This window comes from Anser brachyrhynchus, assembly GCF_964034855.1.
Source record: "Anser brachyrhynchus genome assembly, chromosome: 6".
In the NCBI taxonomy this organism is placed as follows: domain Eukaryota; kingdom Metazoa; phylum Chordata; class Aves; order Anseriformes; family Anatidae; genus Anser; species Anser brachyrhynchus.
In genome coordinates, this window is record NC_137700.1 from 33295833 (window position 1) to 33319323 (window position 23491).

At 37.7% G+C, this 23491-nt stretch overlaps 1 long non-coding RNA gene across 1 annotated transcript in view; it reads right to left on the reverse strand.

The window, feature by feature from the left end:
- Nucleotides 1-23491, reverse strand: part of LOC308197416 — a 51813-nt gene that overhangs the window by 16809 nt on the left and 11513 nt on the right. The window contains exon 2 of the long non-coding RNA XR_013952914.1: nt 102-487. This is a non-coding gene — a long non-coding RNA (uncharacterized lncRNA). The remainder of the gene's footprint in view (nt 1-101; nt 488-23491) is intronic.

Below are 23491 nucleotides of genomic sequence, written 5' to 3' on the forward strand. Positions count from 1 at the left end.
ACCACTTCGCTACAAGGAAAAAAAAAAATCAACAAGTTTCAGTCATTTGTATCACACATCATACACACTATGTGTATTCATAGCATACATACATCACTTACAAAGTTTATCATGTGAGAATAACAGCTGTAACTAGTGTGAAAGTGTGAGCCTCATTTTGGTATTCTTAGCAGCTGTAATGAAGCAGTCCTGACGTATTTCTGTCTTGGCATCAGATCTGAGGGTTGCCTCATTCCCAGCAAGGCTCAAGAAAATTAAGGGAGACCACAAAGTGCACCATGCAAGAGGTCAGCACTTTATACTTCAAGAAGGGAAGTTTGCTAAGTGGTGCTTTGTTCAGATCAGGTTCTTCCTGGACAGAAGAACAACAGCTTTGAATGGGCCTCTTGTTTTTCTCTCTCCCATCATGTCTTTGCAGAGTTATGCTGTTAATTCTTCTCCTTTCTGGGAATTCAGCTGTCAGCTGCCCAACCACTTCGGAGGCTTTCTGGGAAAAAAATAAAATAGAAAAAAAAAGACATTGATACCTTGTTATTGCGGGCCCAATGTGCTGTCAGAGTGCATCTTCCACAGACATAGCTGTCTCTGCAGTCCTCTGCCATGAGAGCTTTGACACCTGCATACCTGGCTTGGCTGTCGACATGCCCCCCATAATAGTGTAGCAAGCAGGCAACTGTACAAAAAAATGCTCCATTCAAATCCACAACTCTTTCCTGAAAATAGATACCATGTGGCCTGATAGTTGAGTTTCATGCGTCCGATTTCTGTGTATATGATGGCATGATATTGCTACCGAAGGAACAGTTCCAACAGGAAAGAGGTCAAGATCAGACTAACATTCTTAACTGGGTTTAATCCTGAACTGCCTCTGCTTTCCCAACACATGGCTGCATTACCATGTTTAGTCCCTCTCCTTGCCTAGCTTTAATCATTTCTCACAAAGTTGTTTTCTCACAGAAGTACAACAATCTGAGTTAGGCTCAGAGAAAGAAGTGAGGATGCTAGTGATATCTGTGGGAGCTGGAATAAGGGGAGGAAAGATAGGATAAGAGGTGTGTTGGAGATTAGCTGTGAACGCAAAAAACAGGAGAAAAATAGAAAGACTGTGATAGTGAAGAGAAAGCATCACAGTATAAAAACTGAAACTCAATATTTGTCCAGTGCCCCTGTATTTTTTTAAACTTAGATTTCTTTTGAACCATTGGTTCAATCCCAAAGTAGTTTATTAGAAAATTCAAAACATGCTCATGGATTTCAAGCCTGTCTGTAGCTATTAACTAGGGACTGCAGAATCAGGGCCAGGATAGGAAGTCCCTGGTGGTCACCTGAATCCAGCCTCTCTTATGCCATTCACATGTTAATAGGATATGCAGGACACTAATCTGCTCTCTTATATCATGTTAGCAAATCAAAATGCCTTGTGACATGAATACCCCATGGTATTAGCGGCTTTCTGAAACGTCTCATTAGATCTTCATAGCTGTGTAAATTAAGCAGGGTCAGACCTGGCAGAAGTGGACGTGGCTCCCCTGAATGCTGATTGCTTGCAGCCACAGCAGAAGGACTAGAATGCAACAAATTCTCTGCAGCCATTTCCAAGGCTGTCTTATCCAGGTCAGATATGTGTATGCATGCACTGAAAATTACCATGTGATGGAAGGAATTTAGGGGAGAAGTGAAACAGTAACAAAGTCAGTCTAGCTGGATAGGAAGCTAAGCTGCTAACATTGTCCCTCATCCTTTGCAAACACCTGCCACGACCCTTAAAAGCACTCCCCTCTTGTTTTCTTTATTTTACCACACTTTTTCTTTCAAAAAGTCTTGACAACCTGGTTTGCAATGCAGATTCCCCAGTATTTTATTTACCCACTTAGTTAAGTATCTGCCTTTTCTTTCCCTGACAGAACAATATTAAAGGATACTTACAGACTCCAGCCTGACTTCAGTACTCTGAATGTTATAACCATGGATGAATCTAATCCTGATGTGCATTAAGTCAAAAAGGACTTCCAGTTCCAGGACCATAAAGGGGGTGGGGGAACAGCTGGAATTGCAGCCACTAATCCTGAATTGTCCTGGATTGATTTCAACCTGAATCTCTTGCAGAACTGAAAAGCTAATACACTTCATCAGAGGCCGGGCTGAAGACATGGCATAAGGTCTGAGAGAATCTAGGGGATGGTTTCAAGCACAGAGAATTCATCAGATATTGAAGAGAGTCAAAGGGGAGGATGAATTCAGTCACATGATCACACATTAACATATTCTACCCTACATTTCCCTTTCTAGTGACCTAAAAATGATCTATAAGCAGCCATAAACAGGAACAACTTATGAACATAGGTGTACTACCTCAATTCACATAAGTATGTGTGTTTTATCTAAAGTCATACGTTTAATCTCCTGATAATATGCCATTATCAAAATACGAGTTTTACAGTTAAAATACATTTTTTTTTTCCTACACAAGTTTGTTTCATTTTGTAGCTGGGAATATATTCTAATGGGAATAACTGCAGCAGTCCTGATAGTTACAACAGGTTGCAGACTATCCCAGTGTTTTCTCTATCATTGCTTTGGTGTACACTGTGAAAGCAGCCTCTCTTTCTTTCTTATAGAAAGTGTCTGACATGAACAGGATGGCGAATTGCATGGTGTCACTAGGCAGACATTTTTCATGACTCTCCATTTAGTAACCAAGGGCTCAGCAAGTTTGGAGATAAATAATTCCAGGGTTGGTGGGTTATTGATATTCTCCTACCAAGGAGGCAAGCAGCTTGACAAGGTAAATGGTCCTGGGCTTTGGTTGTGATGCTAAAGATAGAAGAGAAATGTCTCAAGAAAAATGGGAGTGTCCTGCTGAAAATGGCTACCACAGCAGCAAGTCATCATGAGAGATGAGCCCTCTCCCCTTGTCAACTAAATGAACGGTGCAGGTGGCTTGGTTTAAAAGGAAATCTGCACCACAGGGTGAAAGATTTTCCAGATGAGACACCCAGTTAACAAAGGTGACTGAATCATTTAACATATTTTAAACATAGATCCTCTGTTTCCCTTTTAAAAAGAGTTGACAGCTAATTAACTAGAAAACCACTCATCAATTTCTGACAATGTGGATTGTGACATGTTAAAGTTCTTGTTTAAATGTGTAAATAGATATAGATGATGGGGTCATGAAGTTCAGATCTAGACCTACACATTCAGTTTGTCAGCTCAGGCAGGAGTTTGGCTTGAAGGATGAATGTGAATTTTGGCACCTTCTTTTAAATATAGAGGAATGTTATGAAATTTAGGTCAGTAGCTGAACTTTTACAGTGCTCTGTAGGTGCAGGGATCTGTCTGACAGCTTTATTTCCATCTTGGAATAAAGGTAGGTATAATGAAACAATAAAACTTTTACAGATCTGAAATTTGTTTTCCTAAATCCTGTGTCACAGTTTTACATGTTCAATTTCAGGACCATAAGCTGAATAAGCCTGAATACTTTCTCTGAAATGAACTTGTGTTTGTGTTTAAGGATATCCCTTTAAACTTCCCAGGACTGAAGACTTGTCTGGCAATTCCAGTGAGATCTTCACATCTCCGTGCATGAATCAGACAATGAATGGAAAGGTCAGAACAACAGAGTCTCCTGTCCAGAATTTTGAAGATCTTGTGAAAGCTAGGAGATGTCTGAGCCAAGTAAGGAAAACCTTTTTTCATAAATAAAATACAATTTCAGAAACTGGGGAAGAGCCCATACTGTTTTGGAAAGATTTTTTTGTTTGTTTTCAAAGTAGGAGCAGAAACGTCATATATCTGTCAAGACTGAACACCAAGGGGAATGCCCCAGATATATTCCAGAACACTATGTCTTATGCCCTTGTCAGAAGCTTTGATTCCTTGGAATGAGTGAGCTCTCTCAGTGCTGTGATTTGCCATATTTAGTTATCTTTGAGATCTTTTGCTGGTAGAGGCAAGGAGGTCTTTACCACTTCAGCAGGTGACTCAGAAAAGTACATTTAATACATTACAGTAACGGCTTTCTTGGCAGTTATTTCTTTCTCTCTCTCTCTCTCTCTTTCTTTCTTTCTTTCTTTCTCTTCCTTCCTTCCTTCCTTCTTTCCTTCTTTCTTTCTTTCCTTCTTTCTTTCCTTCCTTCTTTCTTTCCTTCCTTCTTTCTTTCCTTCCTTCTTTCTTTCATTCCTTCTTTCTTTCATTCTTTCCCTCCTTCCCTCCTTCCTTCCTTCCAGCAGTTCCTCAGGAAAGAACTTTGTTAGGTATAAACACATATCTAGCACTTATACCTGTGTGCAAAAAATAAAAAAATCTTTCTCTTCTTCTGGACTAACATTTGCAAAATACCACCTAGAAAACTCAGGACAGCATCAGCAAAATTAAGGCATCCATGTTTCTGGGACCTGTGGATATTGGGACAACTGCTTCTGTACTACTGCACTGTCCAGCAACTGAAAATCCTGGCCAAATTAACTTTTTTCTTCGTTTATCTCAATAAAACTTTAAAGTTCCTGCCCCATCCTAAGCTCCTGGGTAAAAACTCAACTCAGCAGAACATTTATGCTGTAACTATAAAGATCTCTTTTAGTACCATAGACCTCTAATTGCATCAGTCAGGAAAGGGAGCTTTCCACAAACACACTGATATGCACTATCAGGATAAATCCTAGAGATAATGGTCTCTTGAGTATAAGCATCATAATAACCAATAATGCTTTATAATATTGCTTGATTCTCACTATGAAAGTGCAAAGAGCAGTGAAAACTTAGGGAAAGTTGGGTTCTACTCTGAATGTTTCAGTGGACAGTAGACTGTGCTAATGGTTTTGTTTATTGTTAAACAAAATGGAATAAGTTTCTGGTAGGGTTAGTGTTTATAATGGTAGGTCTGAGTTATCACACACTCTATAAAGCAGCGGCCTGGCTACAGCTAAGACTTTAACCTTACAAGCAGCATAACGGTGGTATGACGTATACTCTTTTGCACATGCGTGGAGGAGGGTTTCTAGTATCTGAAGAAACCAGATCAGAATCATCTATTAGAGAAAAGTACAATGAGATGCAGTTTGTAGAGATGATGCTAACAGAAATTTAGGCTAGGACTAAATTATTGATTTTTACCGTGAAGGTGGTTAATTAGTAGGTTGACTGACAAAGGAAATACAGCAAATTTTCCAGTGCTGGGAGCCTTTAAATCAGAACTGCACGCCTAGAAAATACTACACCTGTAAGAACTAAAATCAATAATTTCCCAAATAAAATTAAAATGCCTGTTTTATATATATTAGCTATAGTCCCGTATGGTTTTAAAATCCACAGAAGTTTAAGAAGAATCTTACTGTAGGCCCTGATTCAGCAGTGGTGGTATTTGAATTGCCCTAAAACTACACATTTTGTCATTGGGATGGACCATGTAAGGCTCTCTTTTGCCTCAGCTAATGTGCTTAGTCCAAAGCAGTAATTCTACTGGCTCTGGCCCTGACTATAAGGCATTTAGAAACCCCAGTTCCCTAATGTTCAGTCAGGATGTTCAGCTGGGTTTCAGTGTCCAGTTTCCTAAAACTTGTTCAAAAATTGCAGGTTAAATTAACTTGATACCTATAGTGAAGGAAATAAAGAAAAAAATACTTCAAAATAAGATGTATACATCCCTGTAGCTTCTGATCTCTCACACTGCCTTTTTTCTTTTATCATTCAAAGAACAATAAGAATCTGGCCCAATAGGTCTGCAGTGGCAAACCCTGTAGCAGACAATTCCTGAAAATAAGAGAGGACATCCCTGCTTGACAGTATCATTTCTCATTTCTATCCATGTAGTTTAAAAGCAGCTTGATCTTTCTCACTCACCCCATGGTCACTTAATTGTTATGAATTGTTAAAAGTTGCTTCAGCCCACCAAGTTTTATAGAAGAAATTGTGTTGGCAAAACATATTTAAAGAAACTGTAGCATATCAGCATATTCTGAATGGCATTAGGCAGAAATAAAGGCAGTGGGAGGTCTGTATTTGACTGCCCAGCTCAGACATCTGTTTGTGCACAAACCTACAATCAGCTCCCTGTTAAGTTTTCATTCAGACTGAAATCTCTGCCCAAAGTCTATCATGCAGAACTATATCTGGCATGAGCAAAGGGCTTTCTGTTCATCTGTGAGGATTCTGTTGCTCAGAAAATAAAAATAAAATATATAATAAAAAGGCTATCAATACAGTAACAAGAAGTATAAATAAAACAGGATAGAAAATAAAGCCAGGAAATACTATCATCTCAAACTTCATGATGGTCAGGTCCTGAAATGAAAGTCACTTCTAAATAATGTGTCTCGACCTTGAACCAAAGAAAAATTTTGAATCTGAACCAACCTGATCTCAGGGTCTCTCCTAAAACAGGACATGGATTTCAGATGATTTGGTGCTCTGTGGGGTGGTAGATGAAGAAAGACTCTCTGTGGTAGGAGAGGCTCCATGAACGCAGTCACCTCTCCCTGATAACTGCCGGTAATGGGACTCTTCCAGTAAACCATTTTTCATCATCTGGCTGCTATTCTGGTCCCAGCTGTGCTATTGCAGCTGCTGCAATAAAAAGTGCATAAAGCCAAAAATCTGGGACAAGATTTTTATTCCATAATGTTTTATTTCAGCACTAGTCTTGAGCATCAGTATTTAAAGCGATACCCAGTTTCAGCCCTGAATTTCATTTTATGACAGCACAGTAAATTACCACCCGTCAGCTGACTGCAGATACCTTGACTTACCCCTAGGGTCTTGTAAAATGCAGCGGTTTCATAGAGCTTGCTTACGCTTTTAAGAATTTAACTGTACTAAAATAAGCACAAGGGTTTGTTTGCTGATGCTCAGCTGAGGACAACATAGAAGTAAGATGTTATGTCACAGTAACTAAACATGCTTGTAGTAAATCTTTCTCAAATTCTGCTTTTGACCACTGATAGGAACAGAATACTGTGCAACAGGTGTCTTTGGCTTGGATAGTTTGAACACAGATTGCAGCCAAGTCACGCTTAAATCATAGGCGTATACCCTAACAAAGAGAGGAACTAAGGCACTTCACTTGGGAAAATGAATATTCACTGGGAAAGTGGAAAATGTAAACATAAATTATTTTAAAGTTGCTAACCATCTGCTGATCCATCTTAGCATTTCCAGTTCTCTCTGCCATAGGTCAGCCCTGGGCTAGAGATCACATTTAAAGCTTCACATTTGTGATGCTGCTGCAGAGAGCACTGCACTGCTCTCAGTCCTGCTGTTGGAGCATGGGATTCATGCTGTGTGAACAGATGGGTTAGAGATTTGTTGGACTTCACTGAGACTGCTTTTGCTACTCTGTAATGCTGCCTGTTAAATAAGCATTAAGGGAAATTACTGCATTCTAGAGAGAAAGATGTGGAAGGCAATCATTTAACACGTTAAGAAAAAGTCTCTCCCAGCTCACCTCAACCTCTGTACCACTCGTTATATTCTAATTGCTAAACCTAGTGCAAAATCCTAAGAAAGTCTTGTTGGCCTCCATGGTGACTTCATTGCTCTACTTGCAAAATAGAGTCTACAGTTTGAAACTCTGCTATGAAAGGTGCCAAGCCTAAGTCTCTAGCTAACTCTCCTCTGATCTTTCTGAGGTCTGATCACCTCAAATGTTTAGCTTAAACAATCAGGGCACTCATTGCACCGATACTAAATATATCCTATCCAGGAGCACTACAGGAATTTAGACACTTTGCCCCATTCATGATACAGTTGTAATTTTCTCTTTGCCACAGATACATTTCCAGGTGCTCTAGGTCTTCCAGTCTAATGTTTGGCTGAGATACTCCATCTGGCTCCATCACTTCATGTTTAAATTCATTCCTTGCCATTCTCAAAATCCACCAACATTCATACAAAGAGGAGAACAAAATTGTCCTCCACAATATTCATCAAGTAACAAGGATAGAATATGTGGGCATTTGCAACAATCACAACTCAACTTTGAGGTTCAGAAAACATTGTTCCTCCATTTATTTTGTGTCATATCAGAGGATTTGTGTTAAAGAGCCAAGATGAATCCTTGTACCAGGCACTAGATCCATGTGAAATGTCAGCACAGAGAATTTACAAGTGACGTGTGCCACAAAAACAGCTGTGGGGGTACTGTTTCAGCTCTCCCACAATCTTGACATTAGGGTGGAATAAACTCACCCTTCCTCATTCCTGCCAGTGAGCTAGCAGCAGCAGTAGATTTGGGACAAAAACTGAGTTTGAGCAGTACTTCTTAACTAGTTTGTATTAATAAACTAGGTAGTTTATTTATTTATTTTATTTTTTATTTTATTTTATTTTATTTTATTTTATTTTATTTTATTTTATTTTATTTTATTTTATTATTTTATTTTATTTTATTTTATTTTATTTTATTTTATTTTATTTTATTATTTTATTTCATTTTATTTCATTTTATTTTATTTCATTTTATTTTTGTTACTGTTGCTGTTGTTGTTTTAAGCCAGGTAGAAGAGCTCACTTTTGGGGTCAATTACTGCCACATATTCTAGAGGTACAAGCTTGTTTCAAGTAGGGAAAAAGAAAAGTCATGTGGAGAAGCAGCCAGAGACCGTCTGAAAATGCTAGTCCTTCATGCAGTAGTCCAGCGGACACCTCCGAGGTTTGCTAAACTCTCTGCTTTCCTTGGAAGAACATGGAGGTGCTATAATACCACAGCTAAGTTAATTAGGGCACAAAACATCAGGTTTCCCTCACGTTTTCTTCTATTGAAGAGGAGAAAGAGGAAATTATAGGTTGTATATTATAAATTAGATTTAGAAATATTAAAGTCGGAGTGAACAATTATTAAAATCAATAAGATAGCTTGGAACATTTGCTTTTCTTGGGAAAGAAATGTTGTTGAATCTCCCCATCCCATATTCTGCAAGGAAAATGTTAATCTGATTCTTACAAGTTTTAAAAACTTTTGTTTTAAGGAAAACCTTTGATATCAGATTATTATATATGTATTTATTTATTTATTTTATGAGACTGAAGTCTCATAAAAATGCTGGCATTTCAGAGGAAATTTACCTTTCTGGGGATGCATTTCATCTTTCTACTATTTAATCTCTGTTTCTCGTTACTGGATTCCATCTGCCCCAATCTTCCTCCTTTTTTTATATTCTCACACTGGTCATCTTTTTCTCAATTTTTCAACCACATGCTGATTATTATATGATTTTGCTTTTGCTTAGCCAAAAAAAGCAATTGCAATGACCCCAACATCCCAGAAGTCAAGTCATCAGTACAAGTTTGGAATGAAAGCAATATTGACTGCCAGCACTTTCATAATTCCTAGCAATCAACTCCACTCTCTTCTCTCTTAATGATACATGGATAAAACATTTGACTTCACTTTTCCAATCTATACAGAGGCCTTCACCATCCTTTATAACCCTCAAATTCAAGACAATTAAGACTTGATTAAATGCTATCATCTATCAGATCTCCCAAGCCAAGTAATGGCTTCTTGGAGAAGCCAAGTAATTTTGCAGCTTCTCCCCCTCCCTTGCCTCTCCATTCTGGTCCATGTGCGTTTCTGGCTGTAAGCATGAGTTTAATTAAATGTAATTGACATCCAAAATAATTAAGCAGATTATTCTAAACCTGTATCAAAGAAGCTATGTTTTCATTAGCAAATTGGCTTGAAAAAAATATATAAATATATACACATATATATACTTATATTTATATTCATAATTATATTTATATTTGTAATTATAGTTACATTTATAGTAACATTTACATTTATATTTACATTACTATTTGCATTTGTATTTACATATACACTGTATATATACAAATACAGATATACATGTTTAATGCAAATCCACAGGTCTTTCCTTTGCATTAGTTCACACCTCTACACTGGCTTGGTACATGCAGATTAACTTCCCTAAGACTAAATTTCATAGAAATCTTGATGTGAATATGCTTCCTACCTATTGGGGTATGCTCCAAACTATGTGACAGACACACTGTGAGTACATAACACACATGCACTTTCAAAAGATTTGGTTGAGAGCTCCCATAACAGTTTCAGCATGAATTCTATATAAAAGACTGAGCACATGAGTGCATATGACCCTAAGCTGCCAGTTCCCTATAGGCTTTTCACTCTGCTCTGTGACTTTCAAGACTTATGTCTTCAACGTTTCTTAAGTTCTGGTTTTAATCCATTTCTACTTTTTACTCATTCTAAATTCTTTTGGCAGCACCCTCAAGAAAACATACTTAACCTTTTCTCTCTTCACACCTTTCTTTCTATAATAATTCTTTTCCTCATGCATGCCACGTTAATGCTTGTACCAGCTTGTACTCAGCACCAATCTAAGGGTGCTGTGAGTTTAGATCCTCAGGAAACAGCCTTAAGTGAGGCTTACATTTGGGTGCTCAGGATCTGTCTCTTAATCATGGCATGTTTGGAAGCCAGGTACAATTTTCACTTCCTAGAGAATGAGACCTATTTGCTCATGATCTTCAAAACCTTTGTCAATGGCCATCATCATGGCTGTTGGTGATGCCTGGGTTTTCAACAGGCTGAGGGGACAATAAGTTCATTTATTATCATAGAGGGTTAGCCCTGCAGACAGAAAATATGGGAGTGGAGCTATTTTTAGTGAGCAAACCACAGGCTGCCAGTCTGCAAGGCAGAGATAGATACCTAGAAGTCAGAGGAGCAGCAGCATCAGACATGAGAGCAGGTCAATTTACAGCCAGGTTCTTTTTATAATTTGTTCATAAAGAGCTGACAAATGACTGAGCATGGTTTTAATAAAGGTTTTAATATACTTCCGTAATAAGATTAAACAATCATGACATGGAAGCATTAGTAACAAATACTAATTGAATCCCTGACATGTTCATAACAATATCTATTATTAATAGGATAGATTTAAAGGGATTCAGCACTAAATAACACCTAGCAAACAGCTCCTCACTTATCCAATAGCTTCAATGAGGTTACTGTTTCATCCTACCGGGGCACAGAAAAAGGTAGGAGAAGGGTTAAAGAAATTCCTGTCTCTCCTGTACTGTAAAGGATAAAGAACTTTGCTGGCTTACCTACATCTTGAGTCATTTTGCCTTTCCAACAATTTCCATGTCAGGGGCAAAGCGCATTTCAAGAGTCAGACATGCTCTTTTGGATTATTGGAACCATTGGTCCAATTTCCTGCTCCCCTGTGGATCATTTGTGAAATCATAAGATGGTTATGATCTTTCTGTAACATCTAAGATACCATTTCTCCAAGGTGAATCTGCATCAAGATTTTGAAGAGTGGACACCAAAGCAAGAATCTTGCTTGGATGGAGCACTATGAGGGTATAAGAGAGCACCTCAGGAAAAAAAAAAATCATTTTAGGGGGAAACAGTACTGCTGTCCTTATTTCTATAAAAGTCAGCATTGCGTGATAAAATCAAGGTTACATTCTTTCTTTTATCTGTGTTAAGAAACAACAGAAGTATAGGGGTAAAAAAAAAATAAAATAAAATTGAAAGGAGGTGCAAGCTCAGTTTTCAGCATGTCAGAGGTCTATGGGATGATTCTTTAAATAAAAGGTCAATTAAAACCAGCCTAGGTAAAATCTATGAGTAAGTCTGCTGGCTAAAACAATCCTGTGTTGTCTTTAGCTGTGACCTGGGACCAGATTATGTATTTGTTCTTTTCCATCTCTTGTTACGGTGATGCTATAGAGTGTCCTGAGACAAAGCTGTGAAAAGCTTGGTCTAAAGCCAAATTGCTCTGGGGTAAAAAATTGCCTTTCTCTTTGACGCAAAATAGATGTCTCTGAGAAGACATAGGCGAGGATGAAAAAACCATCAGTAATTGCTGCTTTGCAAAGGAAAGCTCCAGGGCCAACTGACTTAATTATGCTAATCACCCCATCAATCTTAATGGGATGTAATCCTAAAAATACAGTCAGTGAGGCGCCAAGAAAATTCCTCGTTTTCTTACATTTGCTAAGGCCACTGATCACATGGCATCATTATAAAGGTATCACCTTGCTCAGAGATAAACCTTAACTAGTTCAGATCCATTCAACTCGGCCAACTCGGTGTCAGTGGAGACGGCTTATACTGACTATGACATGAGATAATGAGACTGCTCCTAAAGCTTTTTATGCAAAAATCTCATGGAGGAGAGGAGAGTCAAAGTTATGTTAAACTCTAAAAAATCTGTGAAATCCACCTCTGCTTTTTTTTTTTTTTTTTTTTTGTCACCATCTGTTGCTTTTGTCAAGATTTTCCCACTTTTGTGCATTTTCAGGTAGTAATGCAATTCAGACATCATGGACTGAATATGAAGACTTCTATGTCTAAAAGCCTGAGCCCCTTGAGGAATGGTGCTTTTACTCAAACCACAAAGGAAGAATTGTTAATAATGGAGGTGGATTTTTCTGAAGGGGCACATATCTCAGGTCTCTTGTAAGGTCAGAAATGAGGGAAATACCTGTGAATATGGAGAGGTTATATGCTTCTGTTCCCATCTTGTACTGAATGTGGGGTGGGTATCTGATTTGACACATGATCAAGCTTGTTCTCGCTATCTCAAAGAGATATGCTATGGCTGGCCTATATTCATTCTTCAAAGAGATCTAATACTACCCAATTTACTGCAAGTACTTACAGAGGACAGTATCTCCCCAGTGGATCCTATACAACATGGGAAGAATCTCCCCCATACCTTGAAAAGTGTATTTCCACCTTAATTCCTTTCTGCAGTGCCCGATGAATCCAAATTCTATCTGCAGCTTTGCATCCAGGTGATTTGGTCCTTTTTCACTCACCTTTCAGAAGTCCTCTCGCTTTCTGTCAGCTCTCATTTGGTCATGTTATAGATTACCACACAATGTTAGCAAAAAGTGACTTGTGTTTATACCTTTATACTCTGCCGTGAGAAGCAGTACAAGTCAATTTAAATGCAAGGTCACCAGAAAGTATGTGGATGAAAGGAAAAGTGATAGGATATGCTGCTTTTCTCTCAACATGTCTCAGATCAGATGTTAAACAGGAGTTCCCTAGCTCATTTTCCCTGAAGTCCATTTTCCCAGATCTAAGTTCAAGGATGCCTACATTTTCCAAACTGAAATCATCCAACAGCTGCACTTTGAAACTTGGGGTTTAAGCTAGAGGGCTGGAGTATGTACAAGAAGACTCCAAGTTCAGGTTTAGAAAACGTATCTTCACCTCCTACCACAATGATGATAAAGTGTGAAATGCTCACAAATACAAAGCATTAAAATTTAATATAGAATTTACTGAACAATTAATATTCTGTTTGCTCTCTTGTTCTACCCAGCCAAATCAAATAATTTTCTGTCAATCTAAAAGAAATATAAAAATGTTGCAGTTTTAGCAAATGCATTCTTTCTTTATGTATAATAAACTCCAGTGACTATATTCTCACTTTAATATGGAAGGCTGCTGTTTTAAAAAAATGTAGGGTGATTTCTAAGCAAAGATCAATTTCAAAGTAATTTATATTTTTATTTAAAAAAATAAGTAAGAAATATATTGACATGGTCTGAAACAATGTTCTAAATTCTGCACAAATTAATGAATAATTTAGGATATTTTGAAAAGGCGTTTTATTGAACACACAATTCAAAAAAGAAACAAAAGATGATAGATGGTGTTTCAGGAAAGTACATTTTCTACAACCTAGATTGAGAGATTAACTAAATAAAGAATTTTAAATCATGTGCTATTGCATGGATCTGTGGAGATGTAAATCATCAAGGTATATCTGATTTTACTTTCAATGTAAAATCAATTTTTTGTATTTTTTTTCCAAGAAAATTAATATTAAATACATGAGTTCAAACAATTTGACAAGACCAATTGGATCATCCTACCCTGTCATGCAGTATGTGCCATGTTACAAAGAGCAAAAAGGGATTTTTATCCACACTTATAAGAAAAAGCTGTTTCCTGAGCTGATGTTGATGCAAAATACTGAAGACTAAAAAAAGCTTATTTAATCTAAGGGTGCATAGGTACTGAAGAAGCACAACGATTTAACGAAATCATTCAGTACTTCAAAAAACTTAGCTGTATATTTCTGATTGTATGGTAATCTAACATCCTGAGAGCTACATACTCCTGTATACTGTTTTACACATAGCATATAAATCTTCTACTTGTTCTTTGCTATTTTTATTTTATTTTATTTTATTTTATTTTATTTTATTTTATTTTATTTTATTTTATTTTATTTTATTTTATTTATTTTATTTTATTTTATTTTATTTTATTTTATTTTATTTTATTTTATTTGTTTTGTTTTGTTTTGTTTTGTTTATTTTATTTTCGGAGCAGATCAATTGCTGTGTTGCAGTATAATAACAAGAAGCATGGTGAATAGACATCATTTAATTTCTATGTCCTTCATAGAGTAAGTTATTTCAGTCAAATCCCCACTTGCAAAAGTCCTCCTCTTTGACTACCATCCTAAAGACTGGATGAAAAGGAAAACGTGGTCACTGTAGTTTGTTATGCATAAATGAAGAACATATTTGTGTTAAAAATGAAGGTGTTTATACTACACTTTAACATTACTCTAGCTTTAAAGATTTTATGAAATACATCCTACAAGATATCACTCAAAAAAGACGTGAGATCTTGCACTGTGGAAGGTATTTCCTGTGGTGGGCCTTCTGCTATGTCTTCAACTGCTTTTTAAAATATTTGTCATACTGCAAGCTTTGCAGGTATGAGGGCTTTTATTCATAACAGAGTAAAATTAAGTGATTAAAATTCACACCTCTTAAAAAGGTAAAAAAAAAAAAAACACGCCTAATTAAGGAATGATTAATCTGTGTGGATTAAAGCTAACCCCTTGGAGGTGTAACTAGCAGACATTTGAGTAGGAGACAGAGAAAGAATTCAGCAGGAAATCAAATTGTTCAGGGCAATCTCAGATGTGGGGAACACTGGAGAAGCTAGCATCTAGCTGGTAGGTTGATTGTACAGGGGAAGAAAAATGATTGGACTGTACAAGGTTAAATGCAATAAAATGCAATAAATAAAATAAAATAAAATAAAATAAAATAAAATAAAATAAAATAAAATAAAATAAATAAAATAAAATAAAATAAAATACAATAAAATAAAATAAAATAAAATAAAATAAAATAAAAACAGAGGGTTGTGCTAGACTGCTTGTGAAGTTCTTCCAGCTCAAACCTTCCCAGATAAAAATTCTGAGCTCTGTGGCCCCATGGTGGAAGAACAGAGTTTTGCACAAGTTTGCATTCTCTTTGCGTGGAAATCATTGTTTTACCCCTATTTTGATGTTGAACGCCAAAATGAAGGTAAAATCATGCTAAGAAGATTATTGTTATGCAGGAGAGATTAGATGAAGAATAAAAAAATAAATGAAGACGCTTTTAATACTTGAGCAGTTTCCTGCATTCAACCATTTTATGATGGAAAAATGTGTTAGCTGAATCTGCATATGGCCTGGGGATTCAGGTGTGCATTTGGTTTTCAGTATCATCTGGTAAGGCAACAGATCAGTGACTGGCAAGCCAGCAGCACCAATTAGATGAGGAAAGGAGATGAACTGATCAGAGCTGATTTAATTCCCTGGAAACAGGGCAGTAATGGTGCACAGAGGGATGTACTGCTGAGCTCAGCCTGTAAAAGAGCTTAAAAATCAACTGTGATAGGAACTGGGCTATCACCAGCCTAGCTCTGGAGGGGATCAGGGCGAGGGTCTGTGCATGAGCCCCTGTGGTCATGGAAGGGCAGAGGGGGAGTGTGGACAGGGGCAGTTGTGCCACCTCCCATGCCAGGGGCTGGCTGCTGATGGAATTTCTCCAGGTGGGGTCCACAGAGACATCTTTTTTTTTGGTACTGTACAAGAGAGAATGCAGTAGGGGGAATGGAAATCAGTGGGAGCTGAGGGCACAGAGATCTTTTGGCAGAGATTTAGTAATATCACCTGTGCAAAGAGACTGCACATAGCCCTAAATGAACTCCAAAAACTCTAGCTTTTGTACATGCTAGCTTGTAAAATGAATGTCAGAATTTATGAAATCCTGTCTTTCATGCCTCAATTATGGCATGTCCTGGTGGTGCCTGTTCTGTTTGAATCCTTTTCATCTATGTTCACATAAACCAGGCCAAGGAATGACTTCAGTGTGATTCACAGTGGCCTTTTGAGCAGCAAAGTATTACACTAAGTTCTCATCCTTTGAGTACTCTGAGCCTAGTTAAGTTAGATCTGCAGAGCACATAGTTTTATACAGGTTATATATAGAGAGGAAACATCTGTGTTTCCTGTGGTGCAATAGAAATAAGTTATTATTATTTTTTTCTTTAAGAGAGAATGTTTTCAGAAAGCAACATCTCTAAGAGCGTACTCTGAGCAAAATCTTTTCATGTATAGCTGTAAGCTGTACTGATGTGCTGACCCAAACACTCTCATAAATTTAATCTATACGGAAGGCTTTGCATGTAATTATCTAAAGCAGCTAGAACATTTATTATGATAATTAAAATCAATTACTTTTATGACAAGAACAAAAAACAAACACCACCTCTAACACTTCCCTTGTTTTCCTATCTTTTGCCCAATATAATATTGCTACAGCAATTATTGTATCTCACCACCCTCCTAGCAAATTCCAAAGGCAGGGACATCTTAATTCATTTGGCTAGTTTCCTTCCACATGACTGCTTCACTCAGTGGCAGGAGATACATATATTTCTTAAGATGTTGATAGCACTTCTGACTTGGTTTGCTTTAAAAAATGAGTAGTTTATTGTTGTCAGGATACCTCTGGATAATGAAGGACATGGTTTGAATTATTGCTAACAAATTATTAGTTCATAAGCTATGCTAGACACATCCTAATGCACTCTGGAATGGGATGTTATTATGACTATGGGAACAATACGAGACTAAGAATATTTTATACTATTCGTGTCTGGGTAAATGTCTGCTCTGTTTGGAGCTGTATTTGAATAGCAATCTATTAAAATAATCACAAACTACTTTTCCTCTTGGGATTATATTCAGGGCCCAATTAATAGATTAACAAAGTTACTGACAGTGTTTAGAAAGTATGATTTTCAAAATTCTGCTGAAATATACTTTAGGTCAAAAGCAAAGGATGTTCCATTTAAGTTGAACAAGGTACCGTAGGATGCTAGAGTTGTTACTAGCTACCCTGTTCCACATCAGCTATCTGTTTCTCTGTACTTTTCTTGTCTTCTGTTTGCAGAAGCACTAGTTATCTATATCACAACAAAGCCTCTTCCTTGCCTCACGTACGAGGTTACAGTTCTTTTGTGCTCTGGGCTGAGTCAACACTTTCTGTGCAAAATGTCCTCTCCCATATTGCTTGTGCGTCAAAAAAAGCCATGGTTAAAAAAGTCACTACAGTGATGTTTAGTTTTGATTCACTCTTAAGGTAGGAGAAACTGAATAAAAAAGAGCTATTATAGAGGACTGTTTATAGAAACGTGCAGCCGTGACAATGGGACAAAACCCAAGAAAGCTAATGGCTGTTCTTCCAGTTCTCATAAGTAGTTCAGAATTGTCAGTACAAGGATATTGAGCAAATAGTTGCAGGTCTTAATAACATATGTCTTTCAGGGAAAACCAAACAAAAATCTTTGCCAGTACAGTACATGGGAACATTTCATGGGGCATCCAGGTTAAACACCTTCACTCGGCCACAATTTTCTGGGTCATTCAACTTCCACAGTGCAAGCAGGTTCTGAGTTCTCCTGGAAATTGTCACAATGAATTATGTGACTTAGGCAGGATTTCAGGCTACTTAGATTACTAATACAGAGATAACAAAACATAGTTGGAAAAAAAAATGGTTAATGGAATTATATTAATTAAACTAAGCTGAATAACCAGTTAAGACACTGAAACATTTTCAAAACTAGAAATTCCACCTGTTTCTTGGCCTCCTACCACCAATTCCAGATCTCACACTGCCTCCTACTCTGCTGCACATGGTAAGCAGGGCCTCATTTTCACCCTGCTGAGTGTTGGCTGGTTGCTGCTTTGTGCAGGTGGTGGGGTCTTCTACTGTGGATTTAGTCTAAAAGGTGCAGCAGCAACCAAAGAAATAGAGACAGAAGGACTCACTCCACTGATATCTGAAGAGCCTATTTTAAAAGAGAAATGGACACAAGAGGCTGCATTGTCAAAACCAAACTGATGTTTTCTAGAGCTCCCTCCTTGTTCTCTTCAGGGAGTATAATCCATATTGTGGCAGTGATGGTATGAACAGGATATTATCTGAAGATGGATACCTGACTACCTTGCTATGGTTGCACAGTATTAGGTCACAGGAGTGTAGGCCTTCCATGGGGTTTGTGGTGATGGGAAGGCTGGAGCAGGAAGCCTCAGCTGTCTATCACAACAATGCCATAGGCCGTGAACAAGATCTTGGACTGAGATAAATGCACTGAGTTTGTGGACAAACTTCTCCAGGGATGGGGCTGCATTTAAACAAAAGCATGTGTGTAAACAATATTGACAGGGCCTGGAGTCCTGGTGTAGACAGCACCAGAAGTATACGCACCTGCAGTAAGGCCACATGATTTGCCTACGTTTCACAAGAAGAATTGGAGAGGGGTCTTCAAGCTCCAGTGCTTATGTCCAAAGTTAACTAGTGAGTCCTCCTTCTCATTCGTCTACAGCACTAATGATGCCTGAATGTACTTCACCTTATAGGCCTTTTCAAAGGCAGAAAGTAACATATTGTGATGGCTAGTGACCCTTAAAATTCCCTCTCTGATACAGGTCATGTGCCATGCCAGGAATATCCATGCAAGCTATGCTGAAGATAAAAATAATTGGGTAAAAGTCAGCCTGAAGTGCAGTAATGGACATTATAAGATTCTTTTCTTCCCTTGACTTCTTATTCTATTGGTCATGCATTGTTAGTCTTTTAGTCCCGTCATATTCCACATTGGGGTGTCTTAATTTGAATCTGTTCTTCCCTGAAATTCCTCAGCCTTTCTTAGTAAGAATTTCTTAGTGAATTAATCTATTCTTTGCTTATAGATCAATCATTTTTAAAAATAACAGGACATTAACTAAATATATCTATGTCTCTATCAGCAATGCAAGAGCATTGAAAAAAAATATGTATTCAAACATTGATTGATGAATTTAATCATTTCCACAGAAAATGGCATAAAGAATGAATATGGCTCATTAGAAAAAAGGCTGTGAAAGTAAACGTTTAGCCTGGTAAAGTTTCCTGGGGAAAGTCAAGATCTTAAAGATCAAAAAAGTCATAAAATATATTTAGCTCCATTGACAGCATTAGTTTGTGGTAGTTTTTGTTTTTACTACTACAAAGCTGTGTTATTCCAATGAATAAATATAGAAAAAAACTACAGCTAAAAACTGTTATTTATTTAATCGCTATAAACGTGTAAAAGACTAAGAACAAACCTGTTTTGGCGCTCAGCTGCCTAATATTTCCACTCTGTCACACCAAAATAATGAAAAGTGCTCCCTTTTCACGGTGACCCATGTCCTGTATTTGTCACAGCTCAGGGAACTGTAAGTTCAGGTTCAACATTTCCAGCAGTCAGCTATGATTGCAAGGTGAGTACCTCAACACACACACCTACCTGAGGAATTCTCCCTCTTATTTGTACATTTTACTCCAAGGTAGGTGAAAAATTAAGAAAACTAATTAGGGTGAAAACAAAGCACAAAGCAACTAACATTTCCATCTGGGGTTGTCACTTGGTGCACAGTAACAAATTATCAAATTGCATGCCAAGGAGAAGGAAAGCCTGAGTCTTCCATCCTTAGATACATGGTGACCTGGACTTATTTTCTGATTTCAGCAAGCTGGGCCAACACAAATGCACCAAGTGCATTTGCACAAATGTATGTGCACTTTCAGGTGACAGATTATGGATGGCTGTCAAAGTTTTGGCTGGGATAAAGTTACTTTTCTTCATAGTGGCTCATATGATTCTGTGTTTTGGATTTTTGATGAAAATAGTGGTAATAACACCCTCATATTTAGGTTGCAGATATTATTCATTTGTTGTAGAGCAGTGCTTACACAGTGCCAAGGACTCTTCAGCTTTTCATGCTGCCCTGCCAGTGAGGAGGCTGGGGATGTAGGGGACTCAGGACCAGGAGCTGGGAGGGGACACAGCCAGGACAGCTGGCCCAGACTGACCAAAGGGATGTCCCATACCTTATGGCATCATGCTCAGAAATAAAAGCTGGAGTAAAGAAAGTGGAAGGGGTGGACATTTGGAGTGATGGTGTTTGTCTTCCCAAGAAACTGTTACGTGTGATGAGCCCTGCTTTCCTGGAAGTGGCTGAACACCTGTTTGCTGATGGGAAGTAGTGATTGAATTCCTTGCTTTGCTTGGATGTGCAGCTTTTGCTTTACCTAGGAAACTGTCTTTATCTCAACCCATGAGTTCTCACACTTTTTCCTTTTCAGTTCTGCCTCCCATCCCACCTGGGGAGAGCGAGCAAGCGGCTGGGTGGTGCTGGGCTGCCTGCCGAGGTTAAACCACAAGAACTACATATCGAAATCTTACTAACCTATTACCATCCATGTGCAGAGAATATTTTGTATATAGCCTCATTTCACAGAAATGTAGTAGATTTTTGCTATTTCCCTGGTATGTTCTTTTTATCCCTTGTTTTCCACATTCAGGTTTAATATTTCCATTGTTCTATGGTGCTGCTGCAGTTCTATCATCAGGTAAAGGTACAAAATTCAACACTGAATAGCACATTAATAACTAATCAAAATGCAGTTAGTAATGAAAGCAGCCAGCATTTCACTTTTTTTTTTTTTCTTCCTATAATGTGGTTTGGATCCTTCCTGAAGAAGCTGCTAGAGCATACAATTTTTACAGTTCACAGCAGAAGCTTGATGGAGGATTTCAGCCTAATTATTTGGCTTGCAAAAGAAATCAAGAGTTCAGACATTTAGCTAATAGCATTGCCAACATTGTACCCTGTCAGAGAACAGGGCATCTGACCCATTGCAGTTATTCCTGCTTTTGGACTCTCTATTCCAAGGTACTTATAATCTGTACCTATGGTTTTAAAATGAATTCTGTCACTGGTATTATTTTGAAGACAATTACAAAATGGTTGTAGAGTCCTAATGGATTTTAAAGATACTCTAGCCCTTCTTCATTTACAGTGTTGATACTTGAACTGAGCTAGGATAATTTTGGCAAAAGACCTGAATTAATAGAGGGCTCGCAATAGAGGGTCTTTGAATTTCATGAAAAGTTTACGTATTTCCCTAGTGAGCTTCATCCCTGGACTTCCCAGCTCTCTTGTTTCGCAGGACACTAGTGTTCACATTAGCTCATTGAAGAAAGTGCTAAGGGTTGGTCACTCAGTCTTAGACATCAAAAATGTGAAGAAGAGACTTCAGATGGCACTGAGTAACTTACTGTCCTTCCAATGATGTAAGATTGTAATAGTAAAAGTAATTGTAATAGAAAAAAAATAGTAAAAGATAGTAATAATGGCAGGAATCTTATTTTCTACTTACTGGATCATTGTCTTCACAGGCAGTTTCAGTTATAGTGAATCACTTAATCATCCATTCCAGAGGAGGACATTCACTCCAGAGGAAATTAAATTCAGATCTTGAGTGGTAAGAGTGATAAGGCATTTCCCAGGGAGTGGAGCAACAAAGGTATTTACAGGACATATAGGGTACCTACCACACCTTGAAGGCTTTTTCCCCTCTTCAGCACAGAGTGGGTTGTACATCCTCAGTGCAGATGAAAATGTTTCCCCTCAAACATTCTTCTTGTCTATGTTGAGTGTGAAGCTGCTTTTCACCCAATAACAATACTTCTAGAGAAGCTGAATACTGAATAGCCAAATGAACAAGATTTTTCTGGTAAGAAATTGAATGTTTCAAAAGTCAACTATAAAACAATTGTAAGGAGGATGAAGCTTCATTCCTCAATATGAAGGAAAAAAAAAAAAGTGCAGGGAACATGCAATTAACTGGTTGGCATTTATGCAAGACCCTGGGACAAATGTCCTTTGCTGGCCCTCTGCCACTACCGCACAGGCTATTTCTGTTTGAAGGGCTTCATGTTAGCAGGAGCTGAGAGTTCTTTTTATTTTTTATTTATTTTTTACCATTTTTGTGCAGTGAAATAATGATGACATAAATGCCAAGAAACAAGATCAAATATATTTTGGGTCACTACTGCTCTTTTACCAAAGTGTTTCTGGTATTTGGCACGTAGGCCAGCTCATCAACATGTATCAGAGGTTAAAGAAAATAATAGCCTGGGCACTGTATAGAATGATAAGAGCAAGTAGGCAGATAGTAATGTCTGAACCCAATGTCATTTCCAAAGGTTAGGAGAGAATGAATATTCTCCTTTTTTTTTTTTTTTAAATGTCAGTTTAATCTGAAAGACACTGAACCTCAAATAACATTTCAAACTAATGTAGAACTTGTGAAAACAAGGTAATTGCTGATCTAGCAGCCAGGGATTTCATCGTGAGCTGATTGTTACTTTCAATACCCTTGTTGCTTCACAACGTAAATACATATAGCAGGAGGAGAAAAAAAGTGGAGGAAGGAAAAAAGGGAAAATGATTCAAAGACAGCAGTTGAGTCCTTCCTAATGGTGAGCCACTTAAACCACTGTGCTGAGATGTAAGGAAGGTTGTACAATACACCTGCAAATTTTGTGATCATTTCTCATCACACATAGAGGCTGTTAAAGTCAAATTTTTGTGCCTTTTTTGATAGGAAGTCTTTAAAGGTGAAGGGCCTTGCCCAAGGCTTCACAGAAAATCTACATCACATTTGAGGAATTCAAATTCTTAGGGTTGGATGTTTCTTCAGAATGTTGTTTTTATATCATAAACAACCATCACGTAACTTCAAATCACTTTAAACATGCACTGAGCATCCTAATGTGCTTCAGTTTTTGCTGCTTATGAATCAGAAGATGACAAGTTGCAGGATTTTTTACTATCAGCTGACGAAGCAAAACATGTTCAGCTTAGGTGTCACAAAAAACTTCTCAGCCAGGGGACTACTGCAGCTCAGAGACAGGCTAGCCACGGGAACTGCAGAATTTGTATCTTTAGAAGTCTTGAAGACTCACTTAGGCAAATATCTCTTCATATATAGCCAATTATTCCTTCTTTGGGAAAGGAGATATGGACAGGGTACAGTAATGGATCAACTGATTGCTCTTTCAAGGAACACTAATAACAGTGCTCTGAGAGCAGAGTTCAAACTGCTCACTGTGTCACTGCATGCTCCATGCTCTAGATATCTATCTAGGATTTAAAAACTCTAGTTTAAAACATTTATTTGCAAAACAGCTGTCACATTAAGCCAACATTTATTTTATTATTTTTTTTTTTTTAAGATCCAAATCATTGCAGTGAAGCTACCACTTAATAGTTAAGTCTGGGTGTAGCTTAATTGTTGGAAA